The sequence below is a fragment of the Pagrus major genome, chromosome 4, assembly GCF_040436345.1.
Source record: "Pagrus major chromosome 4, Pma_NU_1.0".
NCBI lineage: Eukaryota > Metazoa > Chordata > Actinopteri > Spariformes > Sparidae > Pagrus > Pagrus major.
In genome coordinates, this window is record NC_133218.1 from 31,451,538 (window position 1) to 31,469,537 (window position 18,000).

Consider the following 18,000-nt stretch of genomic DNA (forward strand, 5'->3'; position numbering starts at 1 on the left):
TGAGCAGGCAAGGCTTTGAGCCCATATCATGATAATCTCTGCCACATGTGAGACTGTCTTTATCTTTTTTTTTTCCACTTGTCCTCCTTTGTTTTTAAGTAGCTTTAATGTTTTCTGGTTAATGGAGCAGAAATGCTATGAAGCTAGTCCAACAGATAGGCCGCGATTCTCCTTTCCCGCCACATCTTCAGATTCGTTTTCTTTTGTTAACTTCTAACGAGCAGGAAACCCTAAAGAACAATTGGTCACAACATGAAAAACAGCACAGAACAGGACCTTAAAAATCAGAACTTAGTATTCTCCATGATGAGCTGTACTATTGACAAGTTAGCCTCTAAGCTTTAATTACGCGGGGGAACCAAGAAGCCTCAAAAACTCACTGTGGGATGATTGAACATGTCAGGAATGAAAGTAAGAGCCAATTAAAGTTGATGACATGATTTACATCAACTCGTGTTTAATTATTTCCCCTGTCACTTAATATACGGGCGTATTTCTGACATGTGTGTGCATCAGAGAGAGAGAGAGAGAGAGAGAGAGAGAGAGAGATGGTCGTGAGGCTGCGTTAAAACAATGGAAGTTGTAAAAACAGGAGAAGCCACCTCCCTTGTCTTTGATATGGACATGAGCTACCATCTGTGGTAACAGTGTGATTTACTCTCTCTATCTCTTTCTCACTGCTGTTTGGTCACTCTGGCTTCCTAAAGGGCCAATTTACCCAAATAACAAAACGTCAAACATATTCTCTCACTTCCCTCTGATAGTATTTATCCATGCAGATAGTTTTGGATTTATGTGCTCAGAGATTTTTGCATATTTGGCTGTGAGATTTCTGCCTCGACCCCAAAAAGGGAATTATGTTTGTGGTGCTCACAGTGTTGACAGATGATTTTAAAAACTCATAAGCAGCATGCCTTTTCATAAAATCCACTGATTACAGTCTCTGTGTTGACTGTTACTTTGGTAGAAAGTAGGTCCAATGTAAACGGAGGCCTGTGGATTGTCCAGAGTAACCGGGTCAGAGATGCTGTTGTGGTTTTTGTAGCTATGCTAAAGGCTCTATAAGGACGGTGCTGTCAGTGTCAGACCAACACTTTGATCCAGAGTGGAATATCTCAGCAGCCACTGGATTGATTGTCATGAAATTTGGCTGACACAATCATGTCCTCCTTCATAATAAATTCTATTAACCTTGTTGAACCTCCAACACTTCAAATTATGAGCAGATACATGCAAAACCAATGACATTCACATCAGTCTCAGCTGTGCGTCAACCGTGTCCCAAATTCATACTAATTTTATACAGTATGCGCCACATAACTCATAATAATATACTGTTTTTTGCAGTTACTACAACAAAGTACATCTGCGTGCGTGTGATGTCGGATGTCAGTTAAATTTCTACTTTAAGATGTCACTCCAAATTAAATAATTAAACTTCATATTGAAATGTTTTCCCTTAGATTTAATACTTCTGTTTACAAGTTTTTTTGGAGCTGTTTCACCACCACCACCCACAGTTAACTTTAATTTTTTTCAGCTGTGAGCTGCTCCTCCATTTCCCCTGAGAATGGCATTGTGGGAGAATAGTGTGCATAAACAGCACGCTCAAAAAATGGGCTGTATTTAGTCTGTGTGTCGTCTGCTTTAAGTGTACTTTGTCACGTTTTATACTTACTGACACCAAACGCCTCCTTAGAATCAGTGTGTAGTATGAATGTTGGACACAGTGTTTGTATTTTGCGCTAATTAGCAAGTTTTAATTACTTACTGAAATAAGTAACTGAACAATGCAACATTACACTTCGAACAATGCAACATTACAACATTTTCATTGTGGAAGTAGAGTGGGAGTTTCTGTCACAACTACACCTTCTTTCAAGGTGCATTGGAGAAGAGAAGTATTTTCCATTGTGGGCATGTTGGTTTACCAGCTCAAAGCCCTGGTGTGTCTAAATACAGCCTTTACAGAGCTGCAAGCTGGAGAATCACTTTGTTGAAATGTTATTTGAAGAAGTCCTTTACCTCCAACTAATTGATTTCACTAGGGCTGATTGAGAAAATGTGATTCTTCATAGCTTGAGCTGATTCTTTAAACTGTGTCAGGGTCCAGAGTAGTTCATTTGCCTGAGTTGTGTGGGGTGTCATCGGCTACGCTAAGAAGAAGGCTTCACATGTGTATAAATGACAAACATTTATTCTGATTCTGGTCCAAGAAACATCAGTTTAGGTGGTTTACCCAGATGTGTGGGAAAAAATATGGTCACAGCCGACAGCACATGCAGTTTGATTTAAAGGTATCAAAACAACAAGTCATTCCTGTCAATGATAAACGAGCAACTTGTCAAAACAACTCCACTCAGGATCATTTATAAAGGAAGCAAATGGGACACTTTCAGATTGGAGTGCCGCACCCGGTGAATAGTCATGAATCATCGGTGTGAGGAGAGACGGAGAGAGAGAGAGAGAGGGTGAGTGAGATGTGGGGACATTTTGGGGACCGTTGGAGCGGGACAAGGTGAGGACACGGGGATGAGTCATAGTGCAGTCAGGTCTACAGGAGGTGCCTCTGACTTCATCACAGCCTGCAGGAGTAGAGCGTAGTAGTCAGGGTGTTCGCACCTCAAGGAGTCATGAGTCAACCTTGTTGCATGTCAGCGGCTCTAGTCGTCATCGTCTCTAACAGATACGTCTCATATTGCATACAATTTTGAATATATCTGGAACATACGGCATAAAATACGTCTGTCGTTATTCAGTTTTGTTGTATAGCTGTTTTGTGATAAACCTGTAGTACTGGGCTAACTGACATTCTGATCAGATCCGATTATGGCAATTGATTAAAAATCTAAGGATCACCAATGTCATTCAAATGTAAACTCTGAATGTCTGTACCAAATTTCATGGCAATCCATCCAGCGGAGAGCTGCAGGAATGAGTCCTAAAACCCAGAAATAATAAGGAATAAGTTAGCATTTTTGCACTTCCGGTTCCCTCGTCTACTCAGTCCGTCTTTACAGGCTGACTTTAGTTGCAAACTATTGTGACTAAGGAACCAGGGCGATGCTAACTTCCGGGTTAGCCTACAAAAATACGTCATCCCTGCAGCACTCTATAGTCGTTGAGATCTCTCAGTCTCAGATTTCTTTTTAGCCAAGCTGCTAGCATGGCTAAAAAGAAATCTTTTTTAAATCTCAAGTTCTTATCTATGAAGGTAAGACATAAGGGGACGAACACCTAAACTTCGAGTGCCTTTGAGTCTGTCAATGAAAGAAAAAGAAATGTTGATCTCATTGACGTAAGCCTTAGCTTTGCCGTGAGCTGCTTAGCGCTTGTAAATTGACTAAATATTTAGGCGAGTCTCCAAATCTGGTGTTGTGTATTACTGAAAGAGTCTGTCATACACTTAACCCCAATAAAAGCTCCGCGGGTGGCCGTGACCTTAATATGAATGGCTTGTGTGTGCTCCCCAGTGCGTTCGCGTGCCACCACAAAGGGATATTATTTGAGTGCGGCGGCAGATTAAGGGTTATGTGGTCAACAACTGAACATTTGAGAAAAATGTGACCTTCAGGACTTAGAAACTGCTCTGATTGATGATTTTTCTGAGTCTGAAATAATTTCTTCAAAGTGTAAATAGCTCCTAATAAACCCTGGCGTGCTCATTACCAAGAAGCTACTTAATTCTTATCAAAGTGCTTCACAGAAAGCTTGCAGAGCTGCTCAGCATCTTGTTATTGCATCTTCAGTTTGGGAGTGTCGGAGGACTGCTCGGCTTTTTTCTCCTGTTTTTTTCCAGATAGAAGCTAATTTGTTCTCGTAATTTTTTAATCCATTTGTTTTTAGAGCGCTCAGTCTCAGTTTCGTTTGGACTCACAGCTCGATGCATTGATTAATAATTGCTCAGTGCTTCAAATCACTAGGAATAAAGAAAATTCTGCCCATTTTTTAGAGGAATTCATTCTGCTGTGTGGTCCATCGACTCCCTGTTGTTGCGAGGCTGACTTCTGCATAAGTTGGATGATTTTAATCTTCCCGGAAGTAATCCTTGATTGAATTTGAGGGATTACTGAGATAAAGGAGAGCAACTTTGATTTGACGCCTGTCTATCAGAGAACGTACAATAGAGAGAGAAAGAGCTGCAAGTAGTCAAAGATATGGAACAACAGGGACAGAAAGCAAGAGAGGAACAGAGACGTTGCCTTTAGTTTAACCCTCTCCTGCGACATATTTTTCTGTGACAACATTTCCAGAGGCTATCAGGATGCAGGTTGCTGTCATTACATCACTTAATGGTCAAAATATCTTCCCCCCTGATGATGCATGATTTGTGTCCCTCCTCGTCAAGAAGAGATACTGATCATTCTGATTGGACGTCCTGAGCGGAGCAGAAGGGTCAGCCGCGCTGTTGTTCTAGAGGCCACGTTTCTTTTTTTTTTTACTCTTTTCTGAGGGCGAAGAGGAGATTACATGAATGGCTGAGTCTGGTTGTGTTCAGGTCTTTGCCTTTGTACATAATCCCCTGTAATTCTCTTTGTGGTGGACGCTCTCGGTTGACGTTCATTGTCTGACGGCTGCAGGGTCGTCCTGAGAAGAGAGAAAGAGGAACTCTGACACCCGCGACAACAGAGCAGGAAAACTTTCTCTCAGCAAAGAAATCTGTCGAGGTCGGAATCAGAGTCTCTTCTACTGTAAAAAATGCATTAATATATACTTCAGAGTGTGTTTCAAACAGACAAGTGCTGAATCAATTCACTACTCCTACACGTTGGTAACTAACTGTTTATGCACAGATTGTGTGTGTGCATAATTGTCAGGTTTTCTGCATTTTTAACACTTTCAGGCAACTTCAGGCTTTTATTGTGGTGGAATATGTGACCCTGTGATCCCTGCAGCAACTGGGGGAACTCTTATATATAGTACACAACTATTCGATCATTCATTTATTCATATTGGGTTTGTTTTACTCATTTCATTCCCAAAACAATCGTACAAAACAATAATACACTTTTACCCAAAACACTAAACAGGAGCAGGAGGAAGAGGAAGAGAATATTATCTGCCCTATGCTGCCGTGTACAAACAGAATTTGAACTTCCACATATTATGTTTCCAAATTTCGATAAGACATAAAGGCCTTTGCAATATTTTGCACTCACACTTTGCAACACGAAATTCTTACATTACAGAAGAGTTATGTGTAGACCTATGCATATGGCACATTGTTGTTTTTTTAGCTAACTTCCTGTTGGTTTTGCAGTTAGCAATCCCCTCTCTCCTCTCCGCCTCACCACACGAACACACAATCGGCAGACATAGCAGCAAACAGGAGGATCATGCTCTTTATGGCGTTCTCCGTTCTGATTAGATAAAATGGGCAGGGAAAGCAGAAAACGTATTTTCTCTTTTACTGCATGAGCAGGGGGAGGAGAGACATGGGTTACTGACTAAACGCTCTATAACAGTGATTACTGTTGGAATATAGAGCTAATACTCTTTTTAATGAACAATATATCAAACTTACAGCAGCTTTAAGAGATAGAAGTGGGAAAACAATCTAAGAAGCAGGGCCGTAGCCAGGATTTTAGACATACTGAGGGCCTGCCCCCCACCCCCATCGAGAACATTTTGACTGCTATAAATTTGACTTTAGTACAAATCTTCACGTTCATCTGCAATTTGACAGGACCAATAATCACTTAGGAAATAATATAGATGAAAATTGGACTCTGAAGAAGAAGAAGCTAAGTAACAAATATGGCCAATCTTGACTTAAATGTATTAAACTAATTGCTTTGCTAAAAACAACTTAGCGACATGGGTTACACTTCATAATAACCATGATTAATAAACGGTACATTTATATTTAATTATGTTTAGTTAAGTCATTTCACTGTTCAAACGCTACATAAAACATTAATTAAGCAATCAGTTGCAACTCCAAATAATGTTCATGAAGTATTCATGAAGTATTATGAGCATCAATCACCACTTTCCAATAAACAGCTGCTAAAAAATGGATCATTGCTGAAATAACTATTAACTAAAGTTAGATTAACTATAAATTTACCATTTTTTTTTAGTCTATGTAATTGTTTATTTGAATGATCTGACCTGTGAGTGATTTCATACATGATGCAGTCAGACACAGTGCGCTGGCAGGCGGACAGGCAGCGTGTGCAGTGGGAGGAGCTTAAGTTTACAACCCTGTGATCCAGCGGCTTCAGTCTGTAGTAGAGGAGGCTCGTCTTCACACACACACGGACTGTAACACCCACCAGCTCCTCAGGCGAACTTTTAGCGGATTTAAATTGTGTTCCGGTTCGTTTTTTCGACACTTTTTTTTCCCAAACAACCGTGAAGACGTGAGGTTTTTTTTCTTCCTGCGCTGCAGCTCGTGCACGGTAAGGTCTTTTCTTGGGCTCGAGCGCTGCGGTGTGGCGTTCAGGTTCAGACACCTTCACAGCGGTTAGACAGAGTGGAGAAGACCCTCTGCTACATATCATATACATTTATGTTATTTTGTTTTCTTTCTTTAGAATGGAAAGAAAACGTTGTGGGCCTCTTTAACTTGACATAAATGTACTTTTAAAGCATTTAAGTGAGGAGGTTTATTCAAAAATGGGATCTTTAAAGCCTAACTTGAGGTTTTCTGGGCATTTCTTTTCGATTTGTAGTGTTTTGTTTGATGTTTCGTGTCATTTCCGGCAGGGATGTGCTGCAATTATCTCCTATAAATTTCAATTAATACAAAATTGATTGCAGCTTTGGCAGTATTGTAACCTATGTGGGTTAGCTGCTATTCAGTTTAACTCAAAGAAACAAGAAACACTTCTTGTCTCTGCTCTTCCATATAGTGTTCTTGCTCACTTCAGAGCTGCTTTCATGTCATTTTTACGTCAGGGATGTGCAGCTTTGGTGAGGCTCCCTGGCACAAATCCTGTGCAAAATCCCCAAATTTGCATCTTTAAATTTGAATGAATACTTCATAAAAACTGCAGCTTTGGCAGTAAGGCAGTAACTGTAGGTGTGGAGGCAGCCTGATGGACTGGACCCCTCTGTTTTCTTTCTACCCATGTGGGTAAACAGCTGCTGTTCACGTTGGGAATCAAAAGAAAACACTTCTGTTGCTTTATTTCCTCCAGACTTTGAGAAAAAAGACACATTGGCACAAACTGCTGCTGCTGCCGAGCCCTGATTGATCACACAGGTCTGTTAACACCATGTGGAGCCACTTGGAATTGATCCTGTCCAACTTTACACTTGCTTAACGGCACCTCGCTTTTTTTCTTCTTCTTCTTCGTGTTATTCTCCTCCTCTCGTCTCTGCTGGCATGTGTTGACATATCTCTCATATCGCTCTGCATTTCTGCGAGACAATCACATTTTGACCCTGCCTAAAGCATCCTTTTTCCCCTCTCTGAGCGTGTCTTCGTTAAGGTTTATGAAATTTGTACTCTATCCTGAACTAATGGACCCGATCTGCAGGCTGTGATGCGTGTGAGTCTGTGTTTAGATGGTGCTGATGTGCTTTGTTAGAATCTGACTGTAAATGACCGGTGCGGCAGTCTTTTCCCCTCGTCGGGCCTCATCTGCAGCTCTCCTGCTCCTCTGTGATGCTGTATCACCAACACTAATAACACTGATAGTGTGTGGCTCTCTGGCTGTAAACAAACCTTTTTTTTTCCTCTTGAAGCATCTTGTGTGCTCCCCATCCTCCCTCACACACACACACACATATGCACACACACACACACCCCCGCCCACGCAATCACACGCACATTCAAACACTCAAAACAAACAGGCAGACTCCACCCAGCCCTCCACCCACTGTAACAACTTCAGAGGAATGGTCAGCATGTGGAGAGGTTGTGGTAAAAGAGCTGGAAGGGAAGTGGAAACCGGGGAGGGGAGACAGTGCTGCTTTTAACCCCTGGAAGGGTTAGAGATATCCCATACTGAGTGCAGCGGGACTGGAAGTGCTCAGTACAAACTGATGGGAACTGGTGTGTTCATGCGTCCCTGTGCAGCTTCCCATACTGTGCCGAGATGTGGGAAAACAAGTCATTTCACTGGGCTGCAGCCAGATAGCACCCAGGACGGGGGCAGGCATGAAGCCAGCCACGCTGCCTGTGCGTCAGCTGAGTTGAGTTAGTGCAGATGAGTTCATGAAAGGTTAGTTGTCAGTCCCGAGTAAAGAGAGCAATGGCAGTGTGTTGTTTTCTGTCGGGTTTTTCCTCCAGCGAAAACATTTGGCAGAGAGAGGAGCCCCAGTTTGAGGAATCTGCAGGAATTCTTGTAGCATTATCGCAACCTGAACTGTGAAAAGTCACACTTCGCCTCTACACACGGGTTCACATTTGCATTCACTAAAACCCGCCTGCAGCCCCTGTTCCAGACCGGCTCTGCTGTGTTTTAAGGCCATTCATATTCAGTTTGACCTGCAGGTCCTGTAGAAAGGCTGGTCAGGCCCTGAAGGGGTTTTAGATGTTGGGCCAGAGGAGGGCTCTGAATGCAGGTGATGTCCCTCAAGGGGCCACGAAGATGAATCTGAGAGTCATTTCCCTAATCTGACGTTCAACCTTATCCTGTTGCTTGCTCTCTGCACACTCTGCCTGGCATGACTATGACAGACGGGTCTGTTTTAAAAGTAAAAACACGTGTTTTGACACATTCTTATCGGTCAGCTGTCATCACTGTTCACACAGGACCTGAGTTTGTAGCTGCAAGTCCGTACATATCGCAGCTCAGCCCCAGAATTACACCAGTCCGTACCGACGCGCCGTGTGTTTGCTTAACACCGTCCATTAAATGTGGTTTTCTGCTGTGTTTACACTGGAGATTAAACATGTCATGTAACTATTTAACATGCCTATATTTGGTCAGCTTTATGAATGGTTAAAGGAGAAGTTCTGCCCAAAAATGAATTCTGGTCATCTACTCATCCCCCATGTGGGTGGAAAGTTGGATGAAGAACAACTGAAGTAGATGGGGACTTATTTTTAAATGTAATAAAACAACAACAAAAAAAGACATATAAAACATAAAATGGCTCCATGCAGCTCGTCTGGAGTAATCCAAGTCTCAGGAAGCTCCTAGATCCCAAATTTATTTGGAAAGATTTTTATTTTCACCCTTTTTAAAGCCAATATCTTCACTGTAGCTGCTAGGCTAAAAGCTTTAGCGCACACCCCGTCTCAGTTGGGTGCACAAGCTCCTGTAAATTTTGTCTTTTCAAATCATTTGGGATCTCAGGGCTTCCAGAGACTTGTATTATGACGGAAGAGCTGTAAGTTGTTTAGGAGAATGCTGCAACACTGTTATGATGTGAAGCTCCAGAAATATTTTCTGCACTGTGAAATTTCACCCGACTTTCCATCGGCATGAGTAGATAATGACTGAGATTGATCAGACAAGAGATGGTTGAGAGGATCAGAACATCCGCCGTGAACTATAGTAAGTCTATAGTAGTCCTGTTATTGTTAATAAAAAATAATAAACCCACGTTTAACTGTGGTTGGCTGAAACACGTCCACCCAGTCGTGGTTATTATAAAAGGCAGGTTTAAAGTCCATCTGACAAGAGTTTAAGTGAGAAGTGTCCTCTGCATCGACTTGGACGAGGCCTGAACTGAGGTGGCTGTCTCTGGATGGAAACATATTATGTAACACGCTCCTCTCCAGAGAGAAATTAATGTCTTCCCCATTTTTCTTCCCATGTTTTGAAAGAAATGTAGACAAAAAAGATAAACCGTGACTTTGTAATGAAAAACAGACTTTTCTGTGTGCCTGGAATGTTTTTCCTCGTGAGCCCAGTGATAACCGTATCTTATATTTCAGCTGGAGTGATATGGATACAGTTATTGTGTTTTTATTTTGCCCCAAGATGGTTTTTGAGATTGAGCAGATTCATGGAAGTTACGAAATCCAATCGTCTTATTTTGCTATTAAAACAAATAACTTTTATTCCCACATGAGGCGGGAGGGGTGAAGTTATCAGGCACGTGTAATTACAGAAAAAGTGTTTCTTAGAAGAGATAAGAAAGTCATTTACTGAAGTTAAAGCTGCACTTTTATTTCTTTCTTAACTTCTCTCTTAAATATTTGAACAAACTACCTCAGTACATCCAGTTCCCACTCTCATTCTCCACTTGTTGGAAGTCATTTTATGTGATGCAGTATGACTTTAATCTATCATTAAGACATAAATGTTGATTGCACCTCACTTTCACTGTGCTGTACTGTCTGCTACCCGGGCACGAGATCTCTCAGGATGGGGGTGAATATCATGTCTCCATTACACGTACACAAAAAGAAAGAATAAACTTGCATTGTGTTCTGTGTTGTTGGTAGTCGCAACTCGGAAATGGAAATGATCCAGTTATCTTTGACAAATAATACTTTTATTATTGGAAACGCAAGGGAGACTGTTGTCTGATGGATGGATGGAGGTGTTACAGTGTTCATGTAGGAACGTGCACTTTGCCAACAGCACTAATACACTAATACATTTTGCAATATTCAATTTAACCTTAAATGCGGCATCAGGGGCTAAATTATTGTTGCATTAACATATTCATGTTTGAATTAGGTTACAGAGTCTAATGAGTTGTACCAATTTACTGTTCACTGCTTTGGTATTATGACATATTGGGAAAAGGGAGTGCTGCAGTTTTCTTCTAATTCCAACGAAGGGTCCAAAGAACATATTAATAACACTAGAGAGGGCCATTATTTTTAAAGTGAAGCATTTGATTCAGCCTATCTGCCCACCCAAATAATTTTCCTCTCACTCATAAAAGGACAAAATCCTCCTATTTTTATGACAATTTTCATTGGAAATCAATGAATCATAGCAGCAGCAGGCTTTCTAATATTTTCCCAGCTTCTCTTGCACCATTGCCCGTTATAAATTCATTATGATACCATTCCTTATCTGTCCATGTATCAGCTATTATCAGCGGTATTGTTGCCAGGAGGGACGACACTGTTGACTTATTACTTCCGTTATTGGCGTCGACTGCTCGCGAAGACAAAAGACGGAGCCCCTGACAGTAAACAAAGCAGAAGTGCTTCGGCTGTTCCTTTTTGAAGTCGACGTGTTTGCAGAGCGTAAACAGCCAACAGCCTCGAGGCGGCGAACCGCACAGACGACTCAAACTGTGTCGTGTTTCCACTCGGGATAAGTAATGTGAACAGTCTTGTGGTCACGGCCCGTCGTTAACATCATCGCCGTCGGTACCTGATCACTCTGAAGTGTTGCACTCTCAGGTTTGACGAGGTGAAGCAGGGGCCAGAAACAGAATATCGTCATCTGATACGCTTTTAAATCCTATTTCCCTGCCTGTCAAATCGAGTAAAGAAATGAGTCCTCACATCGGTTTAACTGCAGGGATTAATCGTGCCCCCCCAACTCGATGTTTAAGTCATGAGATGAATAGCCTACTATGGATAGCCAAGTCTTTGGATTTGATGGTGTAATTAGCAGATGAACTGTGATGCTAACACAGCGTGGTCCAGACCTCACAAAGACCTCTATTGTGCGATTACATGACTGTAAATCTTTCACTCTCCTTTGTCACGCCACACAGTTTGTCCACAGACGTGGCTGACATCATCATCGACCCGGCAGATGAATGAGAAGTTGTCTCCTGCGATGTGAACGTCTTTGCAGCTTTGAAAGCAACAAGTGTTTGCTGTACATCTTAGCTGGAAAATAACAAGGAGACCAGAGTGGCGGGGAAATAAATGAAATGCCCTTTTTTCTCTCGCTGCTGACGTCTTTGGACAATCATTAAATTGCAGTCTGTCAGGCTGCAGAGCCCAAAGCAAGATTTAGATTCCTCTGTGATTTTTTTTCCGACTGGAAGCAAAAATGTTTGGCTGTAATGACGAGGATTTCCTGATTGGTCAGCGCATTCATTAGTCTAAATGGGTCATCAGGTTAAAAGCGTGGAAAGCTTTTCCAGCCCAGAAGCACATAATAAACAAAAGGAGATTAGACTAATCTGTTATTTTCCAGTGAGTTTGTGTGCTAATAGCAGTCATTCTTTAAATACAGTAAAGTGATTTCGTTATAAGTGGCTTATGCAAAGGTCTCCCATAGTTTCCGTAACAGGCCTGCGATCAAGTGCGACTCCGGGAAATGATGCCTCCTATCACACTGCGTTCTGACTGACACACGCAGCTCATTATTGACACTTTGCAAGTTTCTCAAGAAGCGATCTCCCACTGTTCCCCCGTCAGGCTTGAATAATTTGAGGCAAGGGCAACTCTGTATCAGAGGGAATAAGGTGACCCCAACTCTCCTTTGAGCACTTATCTCCTCTGCCAGTTCTGCTTCACTCACTCGTTTGAAATGATAATTGCTCTTTCCCACGCGGCAAAGCTGAGCAGTATGTGCACAAATGTAAAAGGGGGGTTTGAATATTCCTCAGAGCCTATTCGAGCTTAGGATCACACTTAAAGTGGTGTCACACCACGCTCTGGGCTCCTCATTTCAGCGCTGCCTGTATATAGCATGTTGGGATTGGTGTCACTGAAAGACAAGTCCCGATAATAACCTAAAACGATAACACGAGGGGATGTTCATCGCTGCTTTTAATACCTTTGACTCAGAGACATGGGCGCAGTGGGATCATGGGAATGGTGTTAGTACTGCAATTAAAAAATAAGCACAGGTCTGTCTGGTAGCTTAGCGTCATGCAAAGCCAATTAGGGCATATTTAAAGGAGCACTACGTAGTTTTGGGGAAAAAATAACATAAGATAGAAAGAGATAAGCTAGAACAGATCTGGATGGCAAGATCTTCATTGAATGATTGAATGATGATGCAAAATTGCTAACATGCTCTTTAAATTCAACATAATCCAGCTCAAACCAAAAAATGTTTTTTCTACGTCCCTTTTTTATTTTTGAAACTCCAATTATCCGAGAGATGATGCAGCTTTCTGGACCTAATCACACTGTGAAAGTTATATTCCTGCGATTAACGGCTAAATCTTAGTGAATATTATTATTTTTGCGCGTAGAAATGTACTGATCGATATCTTCAATTGCATTGTCTGCAACTAAAATCAAACATTTGGAGTGTTGTGCAGCAGAACATGCCGTCGCTGAGTGCTTTCTAGTTTAGTTAGCACACTGTGTGTCTGCTCTTTGATCCATATTTATTTTTTAGCCGATGGCGGTTTGAACCATCAGTGAGTGAGTCACTCTGGGGTCATGGGAAATGCCTGGTTTATGTCCTGAAACCGCCTTTCGTTTGATAGTAAGTTTAATGTCCCTTGAGTAAAAGTTAAACGTACTCTACAGCATATTTCTCTTTTGTTTTGTTGTTTGAAAGTCGTCATCGTTGAGCATTCGAATGCATCAGGGACAAACCGCAGCAGGATGCGTTACAGCCAGCCATCAATGAAAAGAGGATTCTATGAATAATTAATAATCCATGCCGGAAAAGTCAGTATCCTGTTATTATCACTCTGGGATCACACATGTAAATCAATGATTCAGTAAACGCTGTCTATTTCGATTCTCAGAGACTTTCATGTTATCGTCAAGCAAACTGAGAGTGACAGATGATAATGTGTCCAGGAAATAATGCCCGTGGTTGTAAGATGGGATATTTTTTTCTTTCTTTCTTAAGATTTAAACCTTTTTTGACAGTAAACCAAATCTCCAAAACATTCAGAATCACATTCACGAGTTGGTCATTTAAACAAAATAAAAGGGTTTTATAAATGTATTTACATCCGAATACACAGCGGGTCTGAAATCTGTCACGTAGTTTCTGAGTTGCTGATTTCCAGCTTCGAAAAAAAGATAAACAGGAAAAACATACATAAACATACAAGTATACATATTTATACTTCTTTTTTTAACGCAGTTCTCGTGAAGGATTGAAAAAGTGCCAGATTGCTGTTGCGACGTCCACATTATCAGCTGCCTGCTATCATTAAGACGAACACATTTGCATGGAGGAAGTGGAGGTGATAAGTTAAATCAATGGCTCTTGATTAGAAGTCGCTTCTGTGTTTTTCGCAGCACTTGCACAAATTTTGTCTCTTTCAGAGGAAGGTTGCCTTCAGGCGTCACAATCTCGAATCTTCAGTGTGCAGCTGTCCCATATTACAGAGCCGAAAGTTGGAGCGTGCGTAAAGGTTTTTTTTATTTTATCCCGGGTTAAAGTCTCTTCTGTTGTGTACTGACACGGAGGCCTCGGTTGGTTTCAGAGCCAACAGAAAATCGTGTTACCTGCAGGGCAGAAATGATATTGGAGAGACAATATAAGAACATTTTTCTCTCTGGGGTTGCTTTGTATTTGTGTGTGTTAGTTTTTTAAGGAGGAAAAAGTGAAAGCGTGTCCAATTGATTTCATATCTTCAGTTGACATTTATAAAAATAAGCCCTTAAAAAGTTTACATTCAATTTCCTACTCTATATGAATTTTCTTTGAGAAGCAAAAACAATATCTGGATGTAAAGACATTTCTGCATTATGAGTTATGACGAGGTCGTCCATATTAAGAACAACTCAAAGGCCTCTGTGAGATCACATCCTGCAGACGTGTCTCTGATGGACGTATTACCTACAAGCTGCTGTACAGTCTTAAGAAAGCAATGAGCCACTTTTGTTGCCTGTGTAGACGTACCCACGATTTTAGAGTTTATTTTTAACCCGGTCGTGATTTATTTAGAAGTCTGCTTTCTTTGGCGCTGGGAGCAGTCTGCTCAGCTGAAACCTTCCTCTCTACTTCCCCCCTGTCCCATCCCCAGGTGGGCTGGATGAGAGGAAGTACGGTACCCCACGTTCACAGAAGGCATCATAGTGCTGTATCTCATAGTATGAAAATAACAGTACTTTACCCTCCACCCCTGCTGGAGAAATCCACTCAAAAGGTTGAGGATTCAGAATCTTTCAAGTTGAGGGTACGTGTTCTCGTTCTCAATCATCAATTTATGAGTTATTTATCAAATGGACTATTTTCTCGAAGCAGTGAAGTTTGCCAGTATATAAAAAAAGAAAATGCATTAATATGTACCGTGTAGCATTGTTGGCACACATGCTAATTACATTGCATCCTTTGCAGTTTGAGCGTACATGTAGAAGCTTGAACTATATAAATCTGGCAGAAGACGTGCACTCCTTGCAAACGTGCAATATTGTGCAGGAAACAAGCCTTTTTATTCCGAAGTTGAAGATTCTGGTTGTCGCACCTGATTCAGAGTTCACTGAAAAGTTTTGTAGCTTCTGTTGACCAGACTGTCAACATATAAGCAGCTCTATGTGGTCTCCTGAATGGTTTTCCTGGCCATTGTTTACTACATTACAATGTTAAATGCATATTCACAAGTGAGGGCCCATAGGTTGGTATTGGAGTGGAGAGATTGGTCCAGGATGTGCTAGTTTGCTAAAGGTGTAAGAGAAGGAATGTGTCTCCATGTAACTCCACGTTTGGGTTACATGTCTCATCTTAGCTGGCTTGCTATCAATATTCACCCTCAGCTTGAGTTGGGCTGTAGGTCTGATATGAACTCCTGCAAGGACGGACTTCTCAAGTGCTGCTGTGTTTAGCCATCTAGAGCTGAACACAGCTAAGCCAGCTGGTGATGATCAGAACAGAGACTCTGTGCTGTGCTCGGAAACAAAAGTACTGTGTCGAGAATTTAACTAGTGCTTTTGAGTAATTAGAAAAGTGATCATGTGAAGTATGTTATGAGTATTTGATTACATTTTTATCACTGTATTTAATATATTATGTATCAGTGAATCCAGACAAATTTTAGTTAAGAGTTCTTACTCCGGAGTAAGTTATTGGACAGGGGGGATTTAACAAGTTAATGTTGTTGAAATTATATGTGAGATAATTGGTTTTTACAGCTTTTTCTTGGCGATAAATTAACACTCATTTCACAGTCAGTGAGTAGCCAGCCATTGGTTTTTTGAGGCAACATGGCACACCCTCCCCCTACCATCCCCCTGGTTGACTTTAACCAATCGTGCACTGCTCGCTCAGCAAAGCAGACTGCTATAAGTGAGAGTTATAATGGCAGACACAGCATGGAGTCTCTGATTGTCAGTCACCTACTGAGATCTTTTCTGCCCAACATAATGGCTCCATAAATCTCCCTGAACAGCAATCTGCACCCAAGGGGCTGTGTTGTTTTTAGGGTCAGAGCATGAAAAAAAAAATCAACTTTAACATTAGTGCCAGACAAGGGCGGATATAATTTACCCTCTGAAAATGATTAGACTTGTTGTTGTTTCTTTTTTTTTGAATATGTGTTGGAAGCAGTAGTTGCAGTCGTACAAGGTCACCCTTAAACCTGGCAAAAACCGAGACAATAAAGTTTAAAACTTGATTGCAGCTGCACGGTATAATGCAAATTACAGTTCTCTTTCACTTTGGACTTAGATGTACTCATGATACTGTTAATGGATTGGACGGCGGCCTAATCTAGCCTCATGTCGAGCTCTGTGATCGCGCTCTCATCACAGGGTCCTGCCCGGCCGCTGATTATCTCCATAAGTGCCTCAGCCTGTGCCAAAGACTAAATGAGAGACAAGTCACTTTGCAGAGATGACTTATTGGGAGCTGCTCGTCGAGGACAAAGCCCAGTCGTTTATGCATAGCTAGCCAAATGGTTAGCATTCATGCTGCTCCCCATTCAGTGAACTTGCCGTGACCTGGCCGAGCGTATCGTCCAGTGTGTCTGTCACATCCTTTCTCCCTCTCAACAGATGCAGGTATTAATGGGGAGCCTCGAGGGAGGTTTGAAAGGTTAATGAATCTGTTGCCTTAAGCAATATGGCACCAGATTCACCCTTCATAGATACAAGGAGCGGCAGACCCTCTCCTAGATGAGCAGATGGGTCCTGTGGCACTGAGCGTAGCGGGTTGCCTGTACTGTAACAGCTCCAGATGAACAGAGCTCTAATCCTATAAGTCCTGTAATAGTTGCCTCTAATAAGATCACTTTCTTTGGTGGAGTACTCGCTGTCAAATATGATTTAATGCTTATTAATATTTAATACTGTTCCCTCAGATCCATGCTTCATTGTTCTTCAGAATGAATTAGGACACTACATGATTCATTTGACTAAAATGCATGTAATGGTGACATGGCTGTATGGCAACAAAAATATGTAAGAGAAAACAGGACAAGTGTGTCATTATGTCGTTTACTTGCCCTCCCTGCCCTTGCTAAGCCTCAGCAGATCGGCCTCCGGGGTTTGGAACATCCATCTTGTCTTCCTGAGGTGCTGGACTGAAGATTTGAGGCAGCACACCCATGAGTCATCCCGTATTTTGGATTCCCCAGATACTTTAAGTTTCCCAGACTGCCGGAGGGGCCTCTTCATATTGACATAACTCTTTTATGACTAAGCTCGCCAACTTGTTGTTTTTGCTTCAACGTACAATAATTTGTTGGGGAAGCACCAGAGAGAAATGTTCAAATACGAAAAAAAACACTGAGGAATAAAATAAGCTAAAGGGATTAAAGATGACTAATCATGAGCCACACCTGGTGCTACCGTCAGCCTCTCCTGTTTTAAAGGAGACATATGCTCATTTTCAGATTCATCATTTTATTTTGGTTTACTAGAATAAATTTCCCTGTTTAAATGCTCAAAAAAGCAACATTTCTTTTTTGCTCATACTGCAGCACTGTAATCATCCTCTGTCTGAGACACTCTGTTTAAGCTCCTGTCTCTTTAAGGCCCCCCCCCCCCCCCCCCCCCCCCCGAATACCCAGTCTCCTCTGATTGGTCAGCTCACACACGCCTGAGCCAGCATGGTACATCGTGTCACTGGTCAGCTCTGTCATGGTTTTGGGTCCAGTTAGCTTCACTTCTAATGTGAATTTAGGCATAAATTAAGCAAAAGCGTGACATGGTGATGTAGTGTGATGTCACAAAGTCACGGAATTAGAGTGGGGGACTACTGACGAGGCGTTTTAGGAGCAGTGTTTTCCGTGGGAGAGAGGAGCTCTGGTTGGCGC

At 41.8% G+C, this 18,000-nt stretch overlaps 1 protein-coding gene across 1 annotated transcript in view; it reads left to right on the forward strand.

Moving 5' to 3' along the window:
• Window positions 1-6,284: 6,284 nt before the first annotated feature.
• Window positions 6,285-18,000, forward strand: part of sema4bb (sema domain, immunoglobulin domain (Ig), transmembrane domain (TM) and short cytoplasmic domain, (semaphorin) 4Bb) — a 45,971-nt gene continuing 34,255 nt past the window's right edge. The window contains exon 1 of the mRNA XM_073465180.1: window positions 6,285-6,404. The gene's annotated coding sequence lies outside the window, so the exon portion shown is untranslated. The remainder of the gene's footprint in view (window positions 6,405-18,000) is intronic.